We start from the raw sequence: 21819 nt of genomic DNA, 5'->3' as shown, positions 1-21819 counted from the left end.
CATTTTGATGACAAGGATGTGGAGCACTGTGATGACAAGTGCATGGTGCATTGTGATGACATGGGTTATGGAGCATTGTGCTGACACACGCATCGAGCATTGTGATGACAAGGCTCATGGAGCATTGTGCTGACAAAGGCATGGAGCTTTGTGATAACAAGGGTCACAGAGCATTGTGATAAAAATTTCATGGAGCATTGTGGTGACAAAGGTCACAGAGCTTTGTGTGACCAGGTCATGGACCATTGTGATGACAAATGTCATGAAGGATTGTGATGCCTGGAGTCACGGAGCATTGTGATAACAGGGGTCTTGGAGCATTGTGATGAAAAGGGAATGGATCATTGTGATGAAAAAGGCATGGAGCCTTGTCATGACAGTGTTCAAGGAGCATACTGATGACAAGTGTCAGCGAGCATTGTGATGCCATGTGTATTGAGCATTGTGGTGACAAATGTCATGGAGCATTGTGATGAGAAGACCTTGCATAATTGTGATGACGAGCGTCATGGGGCATGTGATGACAAGTGTTATGGAACATTGTGATCAGATGGGTTTGGAGTATTGTGATGACAGAGGACATGGAGCATTTTGATTTCATTGTGATGACAATAGCATGAATCATTATGATGATGGGCATGGTGCATTGTGATGACAGTGTTCATGGAGCATTGAGATGAAAAGTGGCATGGAGAATTGTGATTACAGAGGTCTTGGGACACTGTGATGACAGGGCTGAGGGACTATTTTGATGACTAGTGATGTAAAATTGTGATATATGTGGTCAGAGAGCATTTTGATGAGAAGTGCATGGAGCATTGTGATGACCAGGGTTATGGATAATAGCAATGATAAGGATGTGGAGTATTGTGATGACAAGCGCATGGCACGTTTTCATGACATGGGTCATGGAGCATTGTGCTGACAAGCGCATGGATCATTTTGATGACATGTGTCATGGAGCATTGTGCTGACAAAGGCATGGAGCATTTTGATGACAAGGGACACAGAGCATTGTGATGAAATATTCATGGAGCATTGTGGTGAAAATGATCACAGAGCATTGTGTGACGAGTGCATGGAACATTGTGATGAGATAGATCATGAAGCATTGTGATGACAAGGACGTGGAGAATTGTAATGACAAGGGGCATGGAGCATTGTGATGACAAGGATCATGGAGCACTGTGATGAGAAGGTCATGGAGCATTGGCCTGAAAATATTCATTGAGTATTGTGATGACAGTGGTCAAGGAGCATTGTGATGACAAGGGAATGGGGCATTGTGATGACAAGGTCCTGGAGCAGTGTGATGAGAAGACCATGGAGCCTTGTGATGACAAGTCTCATGGAGCATTCTGATGAATAGGGGCATGGAGCATTGTGATTACAGGGGTCTTGGAGCATTCTGATGACAAGGGCATGGAGCATTGTGATTAGAAGGCCTCGGAGGATTCTGATGACATGTGTCATGGATCTTTGTGATGACAAGGGCATGGAGCATTGTGATCACAGGGGTCTTGGAGCATTGTGATGAGAAGGGTCATGGAGCCTTGGATGCCAAGGCGGTGGAACATTGTGATGGCAGGGGTCATGGAGCATTGTTATTACAAGGGTAATGGAGCATTGTGATGACAAGGGCATGGAACATTGGTCTGAAAATTTCATGGATTATTGTGATGAGATTCGGCATGGAACATTATGATGACTAGGGCACGGAACACTGTGATACATGTGTCATGGAGGATTGTAATGACAAGGGATGGAGCATTGTGATGAGAAGAGTATCGAGCATTGTGATGACAAGCGTCATGGAGCATTGTGGTGACAAGTGCATGGAGCAATGTGATGAGAGGTTTCATGTAGCATTGTGGTGAAATGGCATGGAGCATTGTGATGCCAAGGGTCATGGAGCTTTGTGATGACAAACGTCATGGAGCATTTTGATGACAAGGTCGTGGGGCATTGTGATGAGAAGGGCAGGGAGCACTGTGATGACAGGGTCATGGAGCAAATTGATGGAAAGTGTCATGGAACATTTTGATGACAGGGGTTATGGAACATTGTGATGTCAGGGGTAATGGAGCATTTTGATGGAAAGGGTCATGGAACATTTGATGAAAAGGTGCATGGAGCATTGAGATTACAGGGGTTTTGAAGCAATGTGATTACAAGGGCATGGAGCAAATTGATGAGAAGGCAATGGAGCATTCTGATGACATGCGTCATGGAGCTGTGTGATGACAAGGACATGGAGCATTGTGATTGCAGGGGTCTTGGAGCATTGTGATGAAAAGGGAATGGATCTTTGTGATGAAAAATGCCTGGAGCCTTGTCATGAGAGGTTTCAAGGAGCATACTGATGACAACTGTCAGGGAGCATTGTGATGATGAGTGTATTGAGCATTGTGATGAAAAGATCATGAAGCATTGTGATGAGAAAGCCATGGATAATTGTGATGCCCAGCGTCATGGGGCATTGTGATGACAAGTGTTATGGAACATTGTGATCAGAAGGGTTTGGTGCATTGTGATGACAGAGGTCATTGAGCATTTTGATTTCATTGTGATGACAATAGCATGAAATATTATGGTGATGGGCACGGTGCATTGTGATGACAGGGTTCATGGAGCATTGAGATGAAAAGGGGCATGGAGCATTGTGATTACAGGGGTGTTGAAGCATTGTGATGACAAGGGCATGGAGCATTGTGATGAGAAGGCCATGGAGCATTCTGATGACATGCATCATGGAGCTTTGTGATGACAAGGGCATGGATAATTGTGATTACAGGGGTCATGGAATATTGTGATGACAGGGTTGAGGGAGTATTGTGATGACTATTGATGGAACATTGTGATATCAGTGGTGAGAAAGCATTTTGAGGAGAAGTGCATGGAGCATTGTGATGACAAGGTTTATGGAGCATTTTGATGACAAGGATGTGGAGCATTGTGATGACAAGTGCATGGTGCATTGTGATGACATGGGTTATGGAGCACTGAGATGAAAAGGGGCATGGAGAATTGTGATTACAGAGGTCTTGTTGCATTGTGATGACAAGGGTCATGGAGCCTTGTGATGACAAGGCCGTGGAACATTGTGAAGGCATGGGTCATGGAGCATTGTTCTGACAAGATTTATGGATTATTGTGATGAGAGTGGGCATGGCGCCTTGTGATGACAAGGTCGTGGAACATTGTGATGACAAGGTCATGGAGTATTGTGAAGACAAGTGTCAGGGAGCATTGTGATGACATATGTCATTGTCCATTGTGATGACAATGGCATGGAGCATTGTGATACCAAGTGTCATGGAGGATTGTGATGACAAAAGTAATGGAGCATTTTGATGACAAGGGCTTGGAACATTGTTATGACAAGGGTAATGGAGCATTGTGATGAAAAGGGCATGGATCATTGTGATGACAAGGGCCATTGGGAATTTTGATGGCAACGTCCTGAAGCATTGTGATGACAAGCTCATGGAGCTTGCTATGACAGGCGTCATAAAGCATTGCTATGACAAGTGCAAGGAGAATTTTGATGACAAGATCATGGAACATTTTGATGAGAAGTGTCACTAAGCATTGTGATGACAAGTACGTGGAGAATTGTAATGACATGGGACATGGAGCATTGTGATGAACAGGAAATGGAGAATTGTGATACCAATGAGTGGAGCATTATGATGAAAAAACCATGGATAATTATGATGAAGAGCGTCATGGATCTCTGTAACGACAAGGGGCATGGAGCATTGTGATTACAGGTGTCATGGAGCATTGTGATGAGAGGGGTCATGGAGCATTGTGATGACAAGGGAATGGAGCACTGTGATGACAAGGTCCTGGAGCAGTGTGATGAGAAAACCATGGAGCCTTGTGATGACAAGTCTCATGGAGCATTCTGATGAATAGGGGCATGGAGCGCTGTGATTACAGGGGTCTTGGAGCATTGTGATTACAAGGGCATAGAGCATTGTGATGAGAAGGCCATGGAGCATTCTGATGACATGTGTCAAGTATCTTTGTGATTACAAGGGCATGGAGCATTGTGATTACAGGGGTCTTGGAGCATTGTGATGACAAGGGTCATGGATCCTTGGATGCCAAGGCGGTGGAACATTGTGATGGCAGGGGTCATGGAGCATTATTATGACAGGGGTAAAGGAGCATTTTGATGACAAGGGCATGGAACATGGGTATGAAAATTTCATGGATTATTTTGATGAGTTTAGGCATGGAACATTGTGATGACTAGGGCACGGAACACTGTGATATATGTGTCATGGAGGATTGTAATGACAAGGGCATGGAACATTGTGATGAGAAGAGTATCGAGGATTGTGATGAGAAGCATCATGTAGCACTGTGGTGACAAGGGCATGGAGCAATGTGATGAGAGATTTCATTGAGCATTGTGATGACAATGGCCTGGAGCATTGTGATGCCAAGGGTAATGGAGCTTTCTGATGACAAAGCTCATGGGGCATTTTGATGACAAGGGCGTGGTGCATTGTGATGAGAAGGGCAGGGAGTATTGTGATGACAGGGTGATGGAGCAAATTGTTGAAAAGTATCATGGAACATTTTTATAACAGGGGTTATGGAACATTGTGATATCAGGGTTAATGGAGCATTTTGATGACAACTGTCATGGAGCATTGGGCTGACAAAGGCATGGAGCTTTGTGATGACAAAGGTTACAGAGCATTGTGATAAAAATTTCATGGAGCATTGTGGTGACAAAGGTCACAGAGCTTTGTGTGACGAGGTCATGGACAATTGTGATGACAAGTGTCATTAAGCATTGTGATGACTGGTGTCACGGAGCATTGTGATAACAGGGGTCTTGGAGCATTGTGATGAAAAGGGAATGGATCATTGTGATGAAAAAGGCATGGAGCCTTGTCATGACAGTGTTCAAGGAGCATACTGATGACAAGTGTCAGCGAGCATTGTGATGCCAAGTGTATTGAGCATTGTGGTGACAAATGTCATGGAACATTGTGATGAGAAGACCTTGCATAATTGTGATGATGAGCGTGATGGGGCATGTGATGACAAGTGTTATGGAACATTGTGATCAGAAGAGTTTGGAGCATTGTGATGACAGAGGACATGGAGCATTTTGATTTCATTGTGATGACAATAGCATGAATCATTATGATGATGGGCACGGTGCATTGTGATGACAGGGTTCATGGAGCATTGAGATGAAAAGTGGCATGGAGAATTGTGATTACAGAGGTCTTGGAGCACTGTGATGACAAGGGTCATGGAGCCTTGTGATAACAAGGCCGTGGAACATTGTGATGGCAGGGGTCATGGAGCATTTTTATGACAGGTTTAATGGAGCATTGTGATGAAAAGGGCATGGAGCAATATGATGAGAGATTTCATAGAGCATTGTGATGACAATGGCAAGGAACATTGTGATGCCAAGGGTCATGGAACGTTGGGATGACAAATGTCATGGGGCATTTTGATGACAAGGGCGTGGTGCATTGTGATGACAAGGGCATGGAGCATTCTGATGAAAAGGTGCATGGAGCATTGAGATTATAGGGGTTTTGAAGCAATGTGATTACTTGGGCATGGAGCATTGTGATGAGAAGGCAATGGAGCATTCTGATGACATGCGTCATGGAGGTTTTTGATGACAAGGACATGGAGCATTGTGATTACAGGGGTCTTGGAGCATTGTGATGAAACGGGAATGGATCATTGTGATGAAAAATGCATGGAGCCTTGTCATGACAGGGTTCAAGGAGCATACAGATGACAACTGTCAGGAGCATTGTGATGATAGGTGTATTCAGCGTTGTGATGACAAAGATCATGGAGCATTGTGATGAGAAGACCATGGATAATTGTGATGACCAGCGTCATGGGGCATTGTGATGACAAGTGTTATGGAACATAGTGATCAGAAGGGTTTGGTGAATTGTGATGACAGAGGTCACTGAGCATTTTGATTTCATTGTGATGACAATAGCATGAAATATTATGGTGATGGGCACGGTGCATTGTGATGATAGGGTTCATGGAGCATTGAAATGAAAAGTGCCATGGAGAATTGTGATTACAGGCGTTGGAGCATTGTGATGACAAGGGCATGGAGCATTGTGATGAGAAGGCCATGGAGCATTTTAATGACATGCGTCATTGAGCTTTGTGATGACAAGGGCATGGAGAATTGTGATTACAGGGGTCATGGAATATTGTGATGACAGGGGTGAGCGAGTATTGTGATGACTAGTGATGGAACATTGTGATATCAGTGGTGAGAAGGCATTTTGAGGAGAAGTGCATGGAGCATTGTGATGAAAATATTTATGGAGCATTTTGATGACAAGTATGTGGAGCATTGTGATGACAAGTGCATGGTGCATTGTGATGACATGCGTTATGGAGCATTGTGCTGACACGCGCATCGAGCATTGTGATGACAAGGGTCATGGAGCATTGTGCTGACAAAGGCATGGAGCTTTGTGATGACAAGGGTCACAGAGCATTGTGATAAAAATTTCATGGAGCATTGTGGTGACAAAGGTCACAGAGCTTTGTGTGACGAGGTCATGGACCATTGTGATGACAAGTGTCATGAAGCATTGTGATGACTGGAGTCACGGAGCACTGTGATGACAGGGGTCATGGAGCATTGTGATGACAAGGGCATGGAGCAATGTGATGACAGGGGCATTGAACATTGGTCTGACAAGTTTCATGGATTTTTGTGATGACAGTGGGCATGGAGCATTGAGATGACAAGGGCATGGAGCATTGTGGTGACAAAGGTCACAGAGCCTTGTGTGACGAGGGCATGGACCATTGTGAGTACAAATTCATGAAGCATTGTGATGACTGAAGTCACGGAGCATTGTGATGACAGGGTTCATGGAGCTTTGTGATGACAAGGACATGGAGCATTGTGATGAAAAAGGCATGGAGCTTTGTGATGACAAGGGTCACAGAGCATTGTGATAAAAATTTCATGGAGCATTGTAGAGACAAAGGTCACAGAGCTCTGTGTGACGAGGTCATGGACCACTGTGATGACAAATGTCATGAAGCATTGTGATGACTGGAGTCACGGAGCATTGTGATTACAGGGGTTTGGAGTATTGTGATGAAAAGGGAATGGATCATTGTGATGAAAAAGGCATGGAGCCTTGTCATGACAGTGTTCAAGGAGCATACTGATGACAAGTGTCAGCGAGCATTGTGATGCCAAGTGTATTGAGCATTGTGGTGACAAAGGTCATGGAGCATTATGATGAGAAAACCTTGCATAATTGTGATGAGGAGCGTCATGGGGCATGTGATGACAAGTGTTATGGAACATTGTGATGAGAAGGGTTTGGAGCATTGTGATGACAGAGGACATGGAACATTTTGATTTCATTGTGATGACAATAGCATGAATCATTATGATGATGGGCATGGTTCATTGTGATGACAGTGTTCATGGAGCATTGAGACGAAAAGTGGCATGGAGAATTGTGATTACAGAGGTCTTGGAGCATTGTGATGACAAGGATCATGGAGCCCTGTGATGACAAGGCCGTGGAACATTGTGATGGCAGGGGTCATGGAGCATTGTTATGACAGGTGTAATGGAGCATTGTGATGACAAGGGCATTGAGCAATGTGATGAGAGGTTTCATTGAGCATTGTGATGACAATGGCATGGAGCATTGTGAGGCGAAGGGTCATGGAGCTTTGTGATGAGAAATGTCATGGGGCATTTTGATGACAAGGGCGTGGTGCATTGTGATGAGAAGAGCAGGGAGCATTGTGATGACAGGGTCATGGAGCAATTTGAATAAAAGGGTCATGGAATATTTTGATGACAGGGGTTATGGAACATTGTGATGTCAGGAATCATGAAGCACTGTGATGAAATGGGTCATGGAGCATTTTGTGACAGGGGTTATGGAACATTGTGATGTCAGGGGTCATGGTGCATTGTGATGATAAGGGCATGTTGAACTGTGATGACAGTGGTCATGGAACATTGTGATGACAGGGGTGAGCGAGTATTGTGATGACTAGTGATGGAACATTGTGATATATGTGGTGAGAGAGCATTTTGATGAGAAGTGCATGGAGCATTGTGATGACAAATTTTATGGAGCAAAGCGATGAAAATGATGTGGAACATTGTTTTGAAAAGAGCATGGCACATTGTGATGACATGTGTCATGGAGCATTGTGCTGACAAGCGCATGGAGCATTTTGATGACAAGTGTCATGGAGCATTGTGCTGACAAAGGCATGGAGCATTGTGATGACAAGGGACACAGAGCATTGTGATGAAAATTTCATGGAGCATTGTGGTGACAAAGATCACAGAGCCTTGTGTGACGAGGACATGTGCCATTGTGATGAGAAAGGTCATGAATCATTGTGATGACTGGAGTCATGGAGCATTGTGATGACAGGGGTCATGGAGCATTGTGATGACAAGGGCATGGAGCAATGTGATGACAGGGGCATGGAACATTGGTCTGACAAGTTTCATGGATTATTTTGATGACAGTGGGCATGGAGCATTGAGATGACAAGGGCATGGAGCATTGTGGTGACAAAGGTCACAGAGCCTTGTGTGACGAGGGCATGGACCATTGTGAGGACAAAGGTCATGAAGCATTGTGATGACTGGAGTCCCGGAGCATTGTGATGACAATGGTCATGGAGCATTGTGATGACAAGGGCATGGAGCATTGTGATGACAGGGACATGAAACATTGGTCTGACATGTTTAATGGATTATTGTGATGACAGTGGGCATGGCGCATTGTGATGAGAGGGGCATGGAACATTATGATGACAAGGTCATGGAGTATTGTGAAGACAGGTGTCAGGGAGCATTGTGATGACATATGTCATTGTCCATTGTGATGACAATGGCATGGAGCATTGTGATACCAAGTGTCATGGAGGATTGTGATGACAAAGGTAATGGAGCGTTTTGATGACAAAGGATTGGAACATTGCGATGACAAGTGTTATGGAGCATTGTGATGACAAGGGCATGGAGCATTCTGATGAAAAGATGCACGGAGCATTGAGATTACAGGGGTTTTGAAGCAATGTGATTACAAGGGCATGGAGCATTGTGATGAGAAGGCAATCTAGCATTCTGATGACATGCGTCATGGAGCTTTGTGATGACAAGGACATGGAGTATTGTGATTACAGGGGTCTTGGAGCATTGTGATGAAAAGGGAATGGATCATTGTGATGAAAAATACATGGAGACTTGCCATGACAGGATTCAAGGAGCATACTGATGACAACTGTCAGGGAGCATTGTGATGATAAGTGTATTGAGCACTGTGATGACAAAGATCATGGAGCATTGTGATGAGTAGACCATGGATAATTGTGATGACCAGCGTCATGGGGCATTGTGATGACAAGTGTTATGGAACATTTTGATCAGAAGGGTTTGGTGCATTGTGATGACAGAGGTCATTGAGTATTTTGATTTCATCGTGATGACAATAGCATGAAATATTATGGTGATGGGCACGGTGCATTGTGGTGACAGGTTTCATAGAGCATTGAGATGAAAAGGGGCATGGAGCATTGTGATTACAGGGGTGTTGGAGCATTGTGATGACAAGGGCATGGAGCATTGTGATGAGAAGGCCATGGGGCATTCTGATGACATGCGTCATGGAGCTTTGTGATGACAAGGGAATGGAGAATTGTGATTACAGGGGCATGGATTATTGTGATGACAGGGGTGAGGGAGTATTGTGTTGACTAGTGATGGAACATTGTGATATCAGTGCTGAGAAAGCATTTAGAGGAGAAGTGCAAGGAGCATTGGGATGACAAGGTTTATGGAGCATTTTGATGACAAGGATGTGGAGCATTGTGATAACAAGTTCATGGTGCATTGTGATGACATGGGTTATGGAGCATTCTGCTGACACGTGCATTGTGATGACAAGGGTCATGGAGCATTGTGCTGACAAAGGCATGGAGCTTTGTGATGACAAAGGTCACAGAGCCTTGTGTGACGAGGGCATGGACCATTGTGAAGACAAATTCATGAAGCATTGTGATGACTAAAGTCACGGAGCATTGTGATGTCAGTGTTCATGGAGCATTGTGATGACAAGGACATGGAGCATTGTAATGAAAAAGGCATGGAGATTTTTGATGACAAGTGTCACAGAGCATTGTGATAAAAATTTCACAGAGCATTGTGGTGACAAAGGTCACAGAGCTTTGTGTGACGAGGTCATGGACCATTGTGATGACAAATGTCATGAAGCATTGTGATGACTGGAGTCATGGAGCATTGTGATAACAGGGGTCTTGGAGCATTGTGATGAAAAGGGAATGGATCATTGTGATGAAAAAGGCATGGAGCCTTGTCATGACAGTGTTCAAGGAGCATACTGATGACAAGTGTCAGCGAGCATTGTGATGCCAATTGTATTGAGCATTGTGGTGACAAAGGTCATGGAGCATTATGATGAGAAGACCTTGCATAATTGTGATGACGAGCGTCATGGGGCATGTGATGACAAGTGTTATGGTACACTGTGATCAGAAGGGTTTGGAGCATTGTGATGACAGAGGACATGGAGCCTTTTGATTTCAAGGTGATGACAATAGCATGAAATATTATGGTGATGGGCACGGTACATTTTGATGACAGTGTTCATGGAGCATTTAGATGAAAAATGCCATGGAGAATTGTGATTCCAGATGTCTTGGGGCATTGTGATGACAAGGATAATGGAGCCTAGTGATGACACGGCCGTGGAACATTGTTATGGCAGGGGTGAGCGATTTTTGTGATGACTAGGGATGAAACATTGTGATATATGTGGTGAGAGAGAATTTTGATGAGAAGTGCATGGAGCATTGTGATGACAAGTTTTATGGAGCATAGCGATGAAAAGGATGTGGAGCATTGTGATGAAAAGAGCATGGCACATTGTGATGACATGTGTCATGGAGCATTGTGCTGACAAGTGCATGGAGCATTTTGATGACAAGTGTCATGGAGCATTGTGCTGACAAATGCATGGAGCATTGTGATGACAAGGGACACAGAGCATTGTGATGAAAGTTTCATTGAGCGTTGTGGTGACAAAGATCACAGAGCCTTGTGTGACGAGGGCATGGAACATTGTGATGAGAAATGTCATTAATCATTGTGATGACTGGAGTCACGGAGCACTGTGATGACAGGGGTCATGGAGCATTGTGATGACAAGGGCATGGAGCAATGTGATGACAGGGGCATGGAACATTGGTCTGACAAATTTCATGGATTATTGTGATGACAGTGGGCATGGAGCATTGAGATGACAAGGGCATGGAGCATTGTGGTGACAAAGGGCACAGAGCCTTGTGTGACGAGTGCATGGACCATTGTGAGGACAAAGGTCATGAAGCATTGTGATGACTGGAGTCACGGAGCATTGTGATGACAGGTGTCATGGAGCACTGTGATGACAAGGGCATGGAGCATTCTGATGACAGGGAAATGGAACATTGGTCTGACAAGTTTCATGGATTATTGTGATGACAGTGGGCATGGCTCATTGTGATGACAAGGGCATGGAGCATTGTGATGACAAGGTCATGGAGTATTGTGAAGACAGGTGACTGGGAGCATAGTGATGACATATGTCATGTTCCATTGTGATGACAGTGGCATGGAGCATGGTGATGCCAAGAGTCATGGAGGATAGTGATGACAAAGGTAATGGAGCATTTTGATGACAAGGGTCTGGAGCATCGTGATGACAAGGGTCATGGAGCATTGTGATGACAAGGGTATGGAGCATTGTGATGACAACGGCACGGAACACTGTGATACATAGATCATGCAGGATTGTAATGACAAGGGTAAGGAGCATTGTGATGAGAAGTGCATCGATCGTTGTGATGACAAGCCTCATGGAGATTTGTGATGACAAGCGCATGGCACATTGTGATGACATGGGTCATGGAGAACTGTGCTGACAAAGGCATGGTGCATTTTGATGACAAGGGTCAGAGAGTATTGTGATGAAAACTTCATGGAACATTGTGGTGACAAAGGTCACAGAGCCTTGTGTGACAATGGCATGGACAATTGAGATGACAAAGGTCATGAAGTTTTGTGGTGACTGGAGTCATGGAGCATTGTGAGGACAGGGGTCATGGGGCATTGTGATGACAGGTTTCATGGGGCATTGTGATTAGATGGTCATGGAGCATTGGGCTCAAAATGTTCATGGAGTATTGTGATGACAGGAGTCATGGTGTATTTTGATGACATGGGAATGGAGCATTGTGATTAAAAGGGCATGGGACATGGTGATGAGAAGGCCATGGAGCATTCTGAAGCCATGAGTCATGAAGCTTTGTGATGACAATGGCATGGAGCATTGTGATTCCAGGGGTCTTGGAGCATTGTGAGGAAAAGGGCATGGATCATTGTGTTGAAAAATGAATGGAGCTTTGTCATGACAGGGTTCAAGGAGCATACTGACGACAAGTGTCAGGGAGCATTGTGATGACAAGTGTATTGAGCATTGTGATGACAAAGGTAATGGAATACGGTGAATAGAAGCCCATGGATAACTGTGATGATGAGCGTCATTGGGCGTTGTGATGACAAGTGTTATGCAACATTGTGATCACAAGTGTTTGGAGCATTGTGATGACAGAGGTCATGGAGCATATTGATTTCATTTTGATGACAATAGCATGAAGCATTATGATGATGTGCATGGTTCATTTTGATGACACGGTTCATGGAGCATTGAGATTAAAAGTGGCATGGAGCATTGTGATTACAGGTGTTTTGGACCATTCTGATGACAAGGGCATGGATCATCGTGAATGAGAAGGCCATTGAACATTCTGATGACATGCGTCATGGAGCTTTGTGATGACAAGTGTATGCAGAATTGTGATTACAGTGTTTGGAGCATTGTGATGACAAGTGTCATGGAGTCTTGTGATGAGAAGCCCTTGGAAACTTGTGAAGGCAGGTGTCATGGAGCATTGTTATGACAGGGGTAATGGAGCATTGTGATGAAAAGGGCATGGAGCATTTTTCTGAAATGTTTCATCGATTATTGTGATGAGATTGGGCATGGAGCATTGTGATGACAATGGCACAGAACACTTTGATACATGGGTCATGGAGCATTGTAATGACAAGGACATGGAGCATTGTGATGAGAAGGGCATCGAGCATTGTGATGACAAGCCACATGGAGGTTTGTGATGACAAGGGCATGGAGCAATGTGATGAGAGGCTTCATGGAGCATTGTGATGACAATGGCATGGAGCATTGTGATGCCAAGTGTCATGGAGTTTTGTGATGACAAAGGTCATGGAGCATTTTGATGACAAGGTCGTGGTATGTTGTGATGAGAAGGGCAGGGAACATTGTGCTAACAGGGTCATGGAGCAATTTGGTGAAAAAGTCATGAAATATTTTGATGAGAGTGGTTATGGAAAATTGTGATGTCAGGGTTCATGGAGCATTGTGATGAAAATGGTAATGGAGCATTTTGATGACAGGGATTATGGAGCATTGTGATGTCATTGGTCATGGAGCATTTTGATGATAAGTGCATGTAGCATAGTGATGATAGGGCTCATGGAACATTGTGATGACAGGGGTGAGGGAGTATTGTGAAGACTAGTGATGGAACATTGTGATATCAGTGGTGAGAGAGCATGTTGATGAGAAGTGCATGGAGCATTGTGATGACAAGGTTTATGGAGCATTGTGATGACAAGGATGTGGAGCATTGTGATGACAAGCGCATGGTGCATTGTGATGACATGTTTCAAGGAGCATTGTGATGAAAAGCACATGGAGCATTGTGATGACAAGTGTCATGGATCATTGTGCTGACAAAGGCATGGTGCATTGTGATGGCAAGGGTCACAGGGCATTGTGATGAAAAGGACATTGATCATTGTGATGCAAAATTCATGGAGCCTTGTCATGACAGGGTTCAAGGAGCATACTGATGACAAGTGTCAGCGAGCATTGTGATGACAAGTGTATTGAGCATTGTGATGACAAAGTTCATGGAGTATTGTGAATAGAAGGCCATGGATAATTGTGATGATGAGCATCATGGGGCGTTGTTATGACAAGTGTTATGGAACATTGTGATCACAAGGGTTTGGAACATTGTGATGACAGAGGTCAGGGAGCATTTTGATTTCATTTTGATGACAATAGCATGAAGCATTATGATGATGGGCATGGTGCATTGTGATGACACGGTTCATGGAGATTTGAGATGAAAAGGGACATTGAGCATTGTGATTACAGAGGTCTAGGAGAATTGTGATGACAAGGCCATAGAGCATCGTGAATGAGAAGGCCATGGAGCATTCTGATGACATGCGTCATGGAGCTTTGTGATGACAAGGACATGGAGCATTGTAATGACAAGGGTTATGGAGCCTTGTGATGACAAGGCCGTGGAATATTGTAATGGCAGGTGTCATGGAGCACTGTTATAACAGGGGTAATGGAGCATTTTGATGACAAGGGCATGGAGCATTGGTCTGAAAAGCTTCATGGATTATTGTGATGAGAGGGGGCATGGAGCATTGTGATGACAAGGGCACGGAACACTGTGATACATGGGTCATGGCAGATTGTAATGACAAGGGCATGGAGCATTGTGTTAAGAAGAGCATCGAGCATTGTGAAGAAAAGCATCACAGAGCCTGTGATGACAAGGGCATTGAACAATGTGATGAGAGTGTTCATGGAGCATTTTGATGACAATGGCATGGAGCATTGTGATGCCAAGGGTCATGTAGCTTTGTGATGACAAAGGTCATGGAGCATTTTGATGACAAGCACGTGGTGAACTTTGTTGAGAAGGACAAGGATCATTGTGATGAAAGGGTCATGGAGCAATTTGATGAAAATTGTCATGGGACATTTTGATGACAGGTTTATGGAACATTGTGATGTCAGTGGTCATGGAGGATTATGATGAAAAGGGTCATGGAACATTTTTATGACAGGTGTCCTGGATCATTGTGATGACAGGGGTGAGGGAGTATTGTGATGACTACTGACGGAACATTATGATATCTGTGGGGGGAGAGCATTTTGATGTGAAGTGCATGGAGCATTGTGATGACAAGGTTTATGGAGCACTGTGATGACAAGGTTGTGGAGCATTGTGATTACAAGCACATGGCGCATTGTGATGACACAGGTCATGTGGCATTGTGCGGACAAGCGCATGGAGCATTGTGATGAAAATTGTCATGGAGAATTGTGCTGACAAAGGCATGGAGCATAGTGATGACCTGGGTAAAAGAGCATTGTGATGAAAATTTCATGGAGAATTGTGGTGACAAATTTCCCAGAGCCTTTTGATGACGTGTGCATGGACCATTGTGATGACAAGGTCCTGGAGCATTGTGATGAGAGGACCATGGAGCCTTGTGTTGACAATTCTCATGGAGCATTCTGATGAAAAGGGGCATGAAGCATTGTGATTACAGTGGTATTGGATCCTTGTGATGACAAGGCCGTAGAACATTGTGATGGCAGCGGTCATGGAGCATGGTTATGACATGGGCAATGGAGCATTGTGATGACAAGGGCATCGAGCATTGGTCTGAAAAGTTTTATGGATTATTGTGATGAGAGTGGGCAAGGAGCATTGTGATGACAAGGGCACGGAACACTGTGATACATGGGTCATGTAGGATTGTAATGACAAGGGCATGGAGCAATGTGATGAGAGGCTTCATGGACCAATGTGCTGACAAGGGCATGGAGCATTGTGATGACAAGGGTCATGGAGCATTTTGATGAAAAGGGTCATGTAGTATTCTGATGAAAAGGTGCATGGAGCATTGTGATTACAGGGGTTTTGAAGCATTGTGATGACAAGGGCATGGAGCATTATGATGAGAAGTTCATGGAGTACTGTGAAGACAGGGGTGTGGGGTCATTGTGATGACATATGTCATGGTCCATTGTGATGACAATGCCCTGGTGTAATGTGATGCCAAGTGTCATGGAGGAATGTGATGACAACGTTAATAGAGCATTGTGATGACAGGGGTTTGGAGCACTGGGATGAAAAGGGTCATGGAGCATTTTGATGACAAGGGCATGGAGGATTGTGATGACATGGGCCATTGAGAATTTTGATGAGAAGTTCCTGAAGCATTGTGATTAAAAGCACATGGAGCTTGCTAGGACAGGGGTCATGGAGCATTGCGATGACAAGTGCATGAGAACTGTGATGACAAGAGCATGTAACATTTTGATGAGTAGTGTTATGGAGCATTGTGATGTCAAGACCGTGGAGCATTGTGATGAGAAGACCATGGATAATTTTGATGACGAGCGTCATGGAGCACTGTAATGACAAGGGGCATGGAGCATTGTGAAGACAGGTGTCATGGAGCATTGTGATGACATGGGTCATGGAGCATTGTGATGACAAGAGTCATGGAGCATTCTGATGACAAGCTTGTGGAGTATTGTGATGACAATGGCATGGAGCATTGTGATGAAAAGGGCATGGAGCATTGTGATGAAAAACTCATGAAGCCTTTTCATGACAGGGTTCAAGGAGCATTCTGACGAAAAGTGTCAGGGAGCATTGTGATGACAAGTGTATTGAGCATTGTGATGACAAAGTTCATGGAGCATTGTAATGACAAGGGCATGGAGTATTGTGATGACAGGCATCATGGAGCGTTGTGATGACAACTGTTATGGAACATTGTGATCACAAGAGTTTGGAGCATTGTGATGACACAGGTCATGGAACATTTTGATTTCAAGAATCACGAAGCATTGTGATGACAAGGGCATGAAACAATGTGATCCCAAGGTTCACGGAGGATTGTGAAGACACTGGTAATGGAGAAATGTGATGACAATTCCATGGAGCATTGTGATGACAAGGTCATGGAGCATTTTGCTGACAAAGGCATGGAAAATTGTGATGACAAGTGTCATGGAGCTCTGAGACGACAAGCGTCAAGGAGCATTGTGATTACAGGGGTCATGGAGCATTGGGATGAGAAGCACATGGTACATTCTGATGACAAGTGGCATGGATCATTTTGATGACTGTGATCATGTAGCATTGTGATGAGAAGGGAATGGAGCAATGTGATGAGAATGTCCTGGAGCATTGTGATGAGAGGGCCATGGAGCCTTGTGATGACAAGGGTCATGGAGCATACTGATGAAAAGGTGCAAGGAGCATTGAGATTACAGGGGTTTTGAAGCATTGTGATGACAAGCATCATGGAGCATTGTGCTGACAAGGACATGGAGCAATGTGATGAGAGGTTTCCTGTAGCATTGTGATAAAATGGCATGGAGTATTGTGATGCAAAGGGTCATGGAGCAATGTGATGAGAGGTTTCATGTAGCATTGTGATAAAATGGCATGGAGTATTGTGCTGCCAAGGTTCATGGAGATTTGTGATTTCAAAGGTCATGGAGCATTTTGATGACAAGGTCGTGGTGCATTGTGATGAGAAGGGCAGGGAGCATTGTGATGACAGGGTCATGGAGCAAACAGATGAAAAGTGTCAAGGAACATTTTGATGAGAGGGGTTATGGAACATTGTGATGTCAGGGGTCATGGAGCATTTTGATGAAAAGGGTCATGGAGTATTCTGATGAAAAGGTGCATGGAGCATTGTGATTACAGGGGTTTTGAAGCATTGTGATGACAAGGGCATGGAGTATTGTGATGAGAAGGCAATGGAGCATTCTGATGACATGCGTCATGGAGCTTTGTGATGACAAGTACATGGAGCATTGTGATTGCAGGGGTCTTGGAGCATTGTGATGAAAAGGGAATGGATCATTGTGATGAAATATGCATGGAGCCTTGTCATGACAGGGTTCAAGGAGCATACTGATGACAACTGTCAGGGAGCATTGTGATGATAAGTGTATTGAGCATTGTGATGACAAAGATCATGGAGCATTGTGATGAGAAGTCCTTGGATAATTGTGATGACCAGACTCATGGGGAATTGTGATGACAAGTGTTATAGAACATTGTGATCAGAAGGTTTTGGTGCATTGTGATGACAGAGATCATTGAGCAGTTTGATTTCATTGTGATGACAATAGCATGAAATATTATGGTGATGGACACGGTGCATTGTGATGAAAGGGTTCATGGAGCATTGAGATAAAAAAGACATGGAGCATTGTGATTACAGGGCTGTTGGAGCATTGTGATGTCAAGGGCATGGAACATTGTGATGATAAGGCCATGGAGCATTTAGATGACATGCGTCATGGAGCTTTGCGATGACAAGGGCATGGAGCATTGTGATTACAGGTGTCTTGGAGCACTGTGATGACAAGGGTCATGGAGGCTTGTGATGAAAAGGGCATGTAGCAATGTGATGAGAGATTTCATGTAGCATTGTGATGAAATGGCATGGAGCATTGTGATGCCAAGTGTCATGGAGCTTTGTGATGACAAAGGTCATGGAGCATTTTGATGACAAAGTCGTGGTGCATTGTGATGAGAAGGGTAGGGGGCATTGTGATGACAGGGTCATGGAGCAAATTGATGAAAAGTGTCATGGAACATTTTGATGACAGGGGTTATGGAAAATTGTGATGTCAGGGGTCATGGAGCATTGTGATGAAAAGGGTCATGGAGCATTCTGATGAAAAGGTGCATGGAGCATTGTGATTACAGGGGTTTTGAAGCATTGTGGTGACAAGGGCATGGATCATTGTGATGAGAGACAATGGAGCATTCTGATGACATGCGTCATGGAGCTTTGAGATGACAAGCACATGGAGCATTGTGATGAAAAGGGCATGCATCATTGTGATGACCAGCATCATGGGGCATTGTGATGAGAAGTGTTATGGAACATTTTGATCAGAAGGGTTTGGTGCATTGTGATGACAGTGGTCATTGAGAATTTTGATTTCATTGTGATGACAATAGCATGAAATATTATGGTGATGGGCACGGTTCATTGTGATGACAGGTTTCATAGAGCATTGAGATGAAAAGGAGCATGGAGCATTGTAATTACAGTGGTGTTGGAACATTGTGATTACAAGGGCAAGGACCATTGTGATGACAAGGCCGTGGAACATTGTGATGGCAGGGGTCATGGAGCATTGTTATGACAGGTGTAATGGAGCATTGTGATGACAAGGGCATGGAGCAAAGTGATGAGATATTTGATTGAGCATTGTGCTGGCAATGAGAAGGAGCATTGCGATGCCAAGGGTCATGGAGCTTTGTGATGACAAAGGTCATGGGGCATTTTGAAGACAAGGGTGTGGTGCATTGTGATGAGAAGGGAAGGGAGCATTGTGATGACAGGGTTATGGAGCAATTTGAATAAAAGTGTCATGGAATATTTTGATGACAGGGGTTATGGAACTTTGTGTTGTAAGGGGTCATGAAGCATTGTGATGAAATGGGTCATGGAGCATTTTGTGACAGGGGTTATGGAACATTGTGACCTCAGGGCTCATGGAGCATTGTGATGATAAGGTCATGTAGCAGTGTGAAGACAGGGGTCATGGAACACTGTGGTGACAGGGGTGAGGGAGTATTGTGATGACTAGTGATGGAACAGTGTGATATATATGGTGAGAGAGCATTTTGATGAGAAGTGCATGGATCATTGTGATGACAAATGTTAAGGAGCATAGCAATGATAAGGATATGGAGTATTGTGATGACAAGTGCTTGGCACATTGTGATGACATGTGTCATACAGCATTGTACTGACAAGCGCATGGAGCATTTTGATGACAAGTGTCATGGAGCATTGTGCTGACAAAGGCATGGAGCATTTTGATGACAAGGTACACAGAGCATTGTGATGAAATATTCATGGAGCATTGTGGTGACAAAGATCACAGAGCCTTGTGTGACGCGGGCATGGACCATAGTGATGAGATAGGTCATGAAGCATTGTGATGACTGGAGTCATGGAGCATTGTGATGACAGGGTTCATGGAGCATTGTGCTGAAAAGTGCATGGAGCATTTTGATGACAAGTGTCATGGAGCCTTGTGCTGACAAAGGCATGGAGCATTGTGATGACAAAGGACACAGAGCATTGTGATGAAAAGTTCATGGAGCATTGTGGTGACAAAGATCACAGAGCCTTGTGTGACGAGGGCATGGAACATTGGTCTGACAAGTTTCATGGATTATTTTGATGACAGTGAGGATGGATCATTGTGATGACAAGGGCATGGAGCATTGTGTTGACAAAGGTGACAGAGCCTTGTGTGACGAGGGCATGGACCATTGTGATGACAAAGGTCATGAAGCATTGTGATGACTGGAGTCACGGAGCATTGTGATAACAGGGTTGATGGAGCATTGTGATGACAAGGGCATGGAGCATTGTGATGACAGTGGCATGGAATATTTGTCTGACAAGTTTCCTGGATTATTGTGATGACAGTGGGCATGGCGCATTGTGATGACAAGGGCATGGAACATTGTGATGACAAGGTCATGGAATATAGTGAAGACAGGTGTCAGGGAGCATTGTCATGACATATGTCATTGTCCATTGTGATGACAATGGCATGGAGCATTGTGATACCAAGTGTCGTGGGGGATTGTGATGACAAAGGTAATGGAACATTTTGATGACAGGGGTTATGGAACATTGTGATGACAGGGGTGAGCCAGTATTGTAATGACTAGTGATGGAACATTGTGATATATGTGGTGAGAGAGCATATTGATGAGAAGTGCATGGAACATTGTGATGACAAGTGTTATGGAGCATAGCAATGATAAGGATGTGGAGTATTGTGATGACAAGCGCAAGGTGCATTGTGATGACTAGGGCATGGAGCATTGTGGTTACAAAGGCCTGGAGCATTTTAATGACAAGGGACCCAGAGCATTGAGATGAAATATTCATGGAGCATTGTGGTGAAAAAGATCACAGAGCCTTGTTTGAAGAGGGCATGGACCACTGTGATGACAAATGTCATGAAGAATTGTGATGACTGGAGTCACGGATCATTGTGATGACAGGAGTCATGGAGCATTGTGATGACAAGATTTATGGATTATTGTGATGAGAGTGGGCATGGCGCATTGTGATGACAAGGACATGGAACATTGTGATGACAAGGTCATGGAGTATTGTGAAGACAGGTGTCAGGGAGCATTGTCATGACATATGTCATTGTCCATTGTGATGACAATGGCATGGAGCATTGTGATACCAAGTGTCATGGAGGATTGTGATGACAAAGGTAATGGAGCATTTTGATGACAAGGGCTTGGAACATTGTGATGACAAGGGTCATGGAGCATTGTGATGAGAAGGTCATGGAGCATTGGCCTGAAAATGTTCATGGAGTATTGAGATTATAGTGGTCAAGGTGCATTGTGATGACAAGGGAATGGAGCTTTGTGATGACAAGGTCCTGGAGCAGTGTGATGAGAAGACCATGGAGCCTTGTGATTACAAGTCTCATGGAGCATTCTGATGAATAGAGGCATGGAACATTGTGATTACAGGGGTCTTGGAGCATTGTGATGACAAGGGCAAGGAGCATTGTTATGAGAAGGCCATGGAGCATTCTGATGACATGTGTCATGGATCTTTGTGATGACAAGGGCATGGAACATTGTGATAACAGGGGTCTTGGAGCATTGTGATGACAAGGGTCACGGAGCCTTGGATGCCAAGGTGGTGGATCATTTTGATGGCAGGGGTCATGGAACATTGTTATGACAGGGGTAATGGAGCATTGTGATGAAAAGGGCATGGAACATTGGTCTGAA

Source organism: Hyperoodon ampullatus (genome assembly GCF_949752795.1).
Source record: "Hyperoodon ampullatus genome assembly, contig: SUPER_X_unloc_1, whole genome shotgun sequence".
NCBI classification, from domain to species: domain Eukaryota; kingdom Metazoa; phylum Chordata; class Mammalia; order Artiodactyla; family Ziphiidae; genus Hyperoodon; species Hyperoodon ampullatus.
Note: the sequence above shows the minus strand (reverse complement) of the source record.